The sequence below is a fragment of the Anomaloglossus baeobatrachus genome, chromosome 5, assembly GCF_048569485.1.
Source record: "Anomaloglossus baeobatrachus isolate aAnoBae1 chromosome 5, aAnoBae1.hap1, whole genome shotgun sequence".
In the NCBI taxonomy this organism is placed as follows: Eukaryota; Metazoa; Chordata; class Amphibia; order Anura; family Aromobatidae; genus Anomaloglossus; species Anomaloglossus baeobatrachus.
The window spans coordinates 264,196,092-264,203,110 of NC_134357.1; positions in this window are offsets into that span (position 1 = coordinate 264,196,092).

Genomic DNA, 7,019 nt, shown 5'->3' on the forward strand with positions numbered 1-7,019 from the left:
CTGTGGGAAAAATGGCAGAGTGCATGCTCCAAGGTTACAATAGTTCAGCCATGGTGGAGACCATGGGAATCAATTGACATACGCAAGCTCACGGCTCACATAGCACAAAGCATAAGGCAATTTGCAGTAACAGTGCTGTAGTCCGCCAGGAAGTGCACATACATTATACAATCGCATCTGCAGATGAGCAGTGGGGAAATGAGGGAACAGAAGATAAAAAACAATTAAAATATACGAAAAATATAAAATTAATAGCCTGTGTTGGATAGAAATAAATGAATTAAATAATTAAGCAAAGACTTGACATATAAAACAATTATTATAAAAAACAAACATATAATATCTGAAATTTAATAATAAAACATAATATTATTTAGAGATTAATATGTAATAGTATTTAAAGATCACATGGCCTGAATTAAAATTCAATAAAATAAGTCAGTCACCTCATTTAGACCCATCGGTTTCAAAGTATTGAGTTTGTAAATCCAATACGTTTCTTTCCTACTGAGCATCTCCATTCTATTAGGTTGGAATTTGCTCAATCGGGGTAACCATTAAAGAATTATTTTTATTATCAGCCAGAGTGCAGTGCTTGCACAGACCGTGTAATAAGAAACCAATTTTTATGTTGTGCCTATGTGAATTAAGCCTGTTGTGCAAAACCTGTGTAGTTCTTCCCACATACTGTTTTTCACATTCACATTCAATCAAATATATCACATAATCAGATTGATAGGTCAATCGAGTTTTAATGAGGAAGACCTCAGAACTAGAGGAAGAGCTGAGACTGAGTCTCTTATGTTGGATGGATGCACAACAGAGGCAATTTTTGGTGAAGCATTTATATGACCCCACCTGTATTATGGTGTCTTGCTAAATTCTACTAAAAAGGGGGCTGAAAGCCCGTACTTACGAAGCGCTCACTGATATCCTAATCAGGCACGAATACTAATATTCTTTATAGCAAGATACTATTTATTTTAATAGCACATGAATATATATAGTCAATGGTACATAGGCATAAGAACTATAGTCATAGAAACTTATACAATAACAGAAATATGCATCAACATTACCGTTATGTTGTAGCAATCCTTTCACATCGGAGGGAACTCGAGTTAATGATAAGGAATCAACATGGCATCTTGGCATGGCATCACAGGAACAGTGCGTACGTACACTTCAATGTCCTGGAAGGTATTTCCCTAAAATTAAGCGAGCCCGGTGTATTTTTATAGGAAAACATTGTAGGTTGTGTTAAAATGGTCACCAGCATGTGACAGCTGAGTCATGTTCATGTAACTTGACCACAAGCTGCTGTGGGCACTGGCAGCTTCCTGCACATTTCCTGCACATCCTGCCAGTTGACAACTGTCCGACCACAGTTTGACCATAGTGTTAGTGAAATATTGCAATGAGCCGTAAATTTCATATGCAAGCTTCCTTAAACCTGTCTTTAAGCTAACCACAAGTTTCCGGCAAGTGGAACTGTGAATGTTACTTCCTTTATCTTGAAAACTGCTTCAAGACATGTATTCTTTGGTCATCATATTGGCCCTCCAAAGGACATCTCTTTGATACTGAATTATTAATAGGTCAAATAATATCTGGGATCACTCTTATCTTTTATGATTATGATTCCTATCTAATTACATTCAAACTTCAGTCATATCACATTGGTATCACAATCGGTCCTTGATCCCAGGGATTATTTTCCATCATCAGTATTCCACTAGAAGAAGATCACTCGGAATATACCATACCATGACCAAGAAATATTGTTTGCCACAAATTTTGTTTTCTTGGTTTGCTTAGATAAATGTTGCACTTTCGCTACTTTTGTACAGTATATTAAAACTAAAAGCAATATTATTTGAAAAGCTCCCTTGAATATCATGTGTTTTGGCATTTGCTCGATATTCAAAGGAATCATTACACATTACATTTCCCGATATGTTACTACAAGTTTCACTAGTCCCATTTATGAACATATTGGCATAAGGCCATAACATATCATGAATTGTCCTTTCCAATAAGCTGGGTTTAAAAGCATCTACAGTATTTATAGCTGTCCCAAAACTTATTTTATATTCCCCATAGGGATGAATCTCAAGTTAGTCAGTCCAGTCTTTTTTCTTGGTACCCAAATTCCTCCCTTAAAAGCCAGATATTGCAAATTGGTGACTGTTGCATTCAAATTGCCTTGCCACCATGGAAGATTGATCCATCCCACTATGGAAATGGGTACTGTAGTATTCTATAGACGAACACTTCGAGTGTCTTTATCAGCAAGATGATCAGAACAACTTTTCTACTTTAAGATTTCCTCCATCGATACCGGGACATCCAGATAAGGGATACTGGTGGCTGTAACCGGAGAATGTGTACAGATCCAGCAATCTATGTGTTGAAAATGTGATGGCGCATCAGAAATTCATTCGCCACAGGTTCCTCCTGATGTAGACTTGTCCATCCAACGACCAGAGAGGCAAACATCAAACACAGGAATTTCTCCATCTCATCACTATCGAGCTCTTCCCAGTAACCGATACCATGGATTCCGCTTATTTACAACACCTTCTGCAAATAAAGATACACTATTATTCCTGTAAATAACATTTTTCTTGTGGGACATATTCCCACTTCTCCACTCCTGGTCTCATTATCAGGAGAGTATGATCTTTTCTGACCGCTATTACCGCTGTCTCTGAGGGCGGTCCTTGGAGGTTTTGAATCCATATTTTTGCTCCTACATTTTTAATATTAGAGGATCCAAAACCTTTAGTACCCCGTATTGTTAATTCTGCCGGGGCAGTTCCTTCTCTTATTTCAGACACGTTTATTGGAATTATCAACATCTGAGCCACCTTCTGGTGTTTCATCAATATCAAAGGTTCATTTCCTAAATTTAGCATCAGTACCTTGATTTCTCCCTGATAATCTGCCTCTATTACCCCTCCCACCACTATGGATCCTTTTAACACTAAACTAGAACGAGTGGCTATTTGACCATAATGATCCTTTGGTGTATGGCAACCCAATCCTGTTGAAATTGGTTTTACCTTACCTGGGGGTACCACGACAGTTTCCAATGTACTGAGGTCTAAACCAGCTGAATAAGGCGTCGCTCTTTCTGGTATGCCCAAACAGCTGTACCTTGCCTTGTCAACTGTTGGACTGACTTGTCTGATGGCTGCTGCTTTATCTGCTTCTGAATTAAACAAACGTTCAAGTGAGTTAGTAGGGACATGAGCATCGACATGAAATACAGTGGTCTTGGTAGATTGAATAATCCCTTCAATGTCTTGCCACACTTCCCTGACCATCTCAAACACATTTTGCTGTTCCTCTCCCCAGTGGAACTCATATTTTTTCCTCGTTACTTTGTACAAAGGAGCCAACATTTGTCCCAAATGAGGGATATGTTGTCTCCAAAAATCAAACAATCCAATATAAGACTGAGTCTCCTGTTTGGATTTAGGGACCAGAAAATTAATAATTTTCTGTCTGGCATTGGGCAAGATCTCTCTGTGCCCCTTGTTCCACTGAATCCCTAGAAATGTTACCACCTGAGACGGTCCTTGAACCTTGGCATCACTGATTTCCCATCCTTTACTCCACATATGAACAACCAGTTTTGTCAATTGATTTTTCACACTTTGCTCATCTTGTCCTTGTATCATTATATCATTGATATAATGTGAGATCTGCATTTCCTTATGACAAGACATAACCCCAAAGGAGAATTTTCCTTTGGTTAGATTGAGAGTCATCCATTTTAGGATATCAATTCCCAAAATATATTCTGGTATAGGTACTACCAGTGCCGTATACTCCTTGATAGGTAAATTACCTATCTTCAAAGCTACCTGTGTCTGAACCCCGGTGATCACTTGACCACCTAGTCCAGCAATTTTTACTCGAGGTCCTTTTATTGTTTCTGGGTTTCCATGAATTAAAGTAGCCTCCGCCCCCGTGTCAATCAAAGCTGGGACTCTTTGAACATGTATGCTAAGATTGACGTAGGGACGTTCGTCCCTTTTTATCAATAGGGGGGCTTGGCTGGCTACCTATGGTAAATCACTTCCTTCTGAACTTTCATTTACACAGACTTCAGTCTGTGTATTAGCCCTTCCTTCCGTGACCTTTGTGGCCACGGCTGCAGCCAGTTCTTCCCATGGATAAACTGACTGAAAATCTTCCCAAGACACTTTCTTTGGGGTTTTTTCCCCTTTTCCGTCTAATTTCTTTACCTTGGGGGTTTTTGAACCCCCTTCCACATTTGTAGTGGTCACGTTCTTTGTGGATAGAACTTTCTGTTTGTACAACTTCCATAATTCTCCTGTCTCCTTTCCATCAATCCTTTCCTTATTGATCCCGGCTTTAAGCAAAGCCTGGAAAATGTCTTTGCGAGACACCCGTGGGGCCTCCCCTACTGATTTCTTTTTCCAATCAGGATTGTTTGGCTTACTGTTGCCAACATGGCCTCCAGGGGATGATTTATCCCACTGTCCCATATCCTGTAACTCCCTCATCCTCCCTAGAACTACACCGATTGATTCTCCAGTCAGCGCTACAGTTAAGGTTAAAATAACTGTTTTGTATGCTGGAGGAGCATGTTTAACCAGCCTATTTCTTATGCTGGCTTTCAATGGGTACTGGAGATAATCATCATCCATTCCCAAAAGAGGAAGAGCATTCCTCATTGCTTCTTCCTTCAGTCTTTCCATACCATCTTTTAAGGTATACCAAGGTTTACCATTGATAGGAAAGTCTGCTTCTGATGGATATTTGTCCAGAAAAGCATGGGCTAAGATTATAATTAAGTTTTGAGTACCATGCTCATTATGATCAACAAAATAATTTTTTATTGATCTCTGAATTTCTGGGTCCCGAGACATGGTGACAAATTTTGCCACGTCTCCGGCGTCAAAGTGCACTCCACCTCCTCCGAGATCGTGCACCCTGACCAACCAGGGCATTTCTCCTTCTCCTGGTTTTTGTCTAAACTGTGTTAAAATGCTATCAACGTCTCCTTGAGAGTAATCTTCAATGGTTACTCGATTTTTTACATGAGGAATCGTTCTCTCATTTATGATGGCATTACCATCTTCGTCATATTGCAGATTCCCCTGACCATCCCGGACATGTTCCCGGATGATCTCATTCTCTGTCCTCTCTAGGCGCCTCCTTACGGGATTAGCCTGAATCGTCCCTTTATGGTAATCCTCCTCATCAGATGATGAAGATGAATCCCACACATCCCCATCCCAAGTATCGGGATCCCAGTTTATAGAAGCTGAGACGATACTTTTATGTACTTTGGTTTTATTTACTTTTCCTCTTCTTTTCTTGTACTTATTTTGAGCAATTTTTATGGCAGCTTTTTGTGCCACATTCTGATAATGTTCCAATTTATCCTTCAACAGTCGGGTATTACATTCCATAACTGTTTTCAGGCCACCTAATTCTATCATCTTTTGTTCCATCTGGGAACTTTTCTTCTGCATCTTTAGATTACGCTCATGCATTACACTATATGCACTTGCCAAAATCCAGATGTGCCGTGCTAAAGACACTACATCACCTGCTTTCACAGGGGCACCACTGAGTACATTCACAACATCAGTAGCTTCACTACCCATAAGCTTGTCCTGCCATTGTTCTGCCAATCCACAAGACACTACATCACCTGCTTTCACAGGGGCACCACTGAGTACATTCACAACATCAGTAGGTACACAACCCTTAAGCTTATTCTGCCATTGTTCTGCCAATCCACAATTGACCAATTCATGTGCTATAAGATTGTAGGGAGCCTCAGTCCAGCATGGGATCTCCACAACAACCTCCTTAACATTATCCTTACGTTTTCTGAACATTTTGACACTATGCAAAAAAGATTGAAAAAATATATCTGGAAATTTGCCAAATATATGTTTTTAATTTCTAAATTACAAAAATTCGTTAATTACTTCTTATAGAAGTAATCCTGCCGACTACGCCAATTTATGTCTTGCTAAATTCTACTAAAAAGGGGGCTGAAAGCCCGTACTTACGAAGCGCTCACTGATATCCTAATCAGGCACGAATACTAATATTCTTTATAGCAAGATACTATTTATTTTAATAGCACATGAATATATATAGTCAATGGTACATAGGCATAAGAACTATAGTCATAGAAACTTATACAATAACAGAAATATGCATCAACATTACCGTTATGTTGTAGCAATCCTTTCACATCGGAGGGAACTCGAGTTAATGATAAGGAATCAACATGGCATCTTGGCATGGCATCACAGGAACAGTGCGTACGTACACTTCAATGTCCTGGAAGGTATTTCCCTAAAATTAAGCGAGCCCGGTGTATTTTTATAGGAAAACATTGTAGGTTGTGTTAAAATGGTCACCAGCATGTGACAGCTGAGTCATGTTCATGTAACTTGACCACAAGCTGCTGTGGGCACTGGCAGCTTCCTGCACATTTCCTGCACATCCTGCCAGTTGACAACTGTCCGACCACAGTTTGACCATAGTGTTAGTGAAATATTGCAATGAGCCGTAAATTTCATATGCAAGCTTCCTTAAACCTGTCTTTAAGCTAACCACAAGTTTCCGGCAAGTGGAACTGTGAATGTTACTTCCTTTATCTTGAAAACTGCTTCAAGACATGTATTCTTTGGTCATCATATTGGCCCTCCAAAGGACATCTCTTTGATACTGAATTATTAATAGGTCAAATAATATCTGGGATCACTCCTATCTTTTATGATTATGATTCCTATCTAATTACATTCAAACTTCAGTCATATCACATTGGTATCACAATTGTTGGATGGATGCACAACAGAGGCAATTTTTGGTGAAGCATTTATATGACCCCACCTGTATTATGGATGTGTTATTATTTGTGGCACATCTCAGTCTACTTGGGGCTATGATGTTCCGCAGGGTCGGGGCTCTTCTAAAAGTTAAGATGGGCTAGGTAGGAATTTTATCTTTAAGTAACG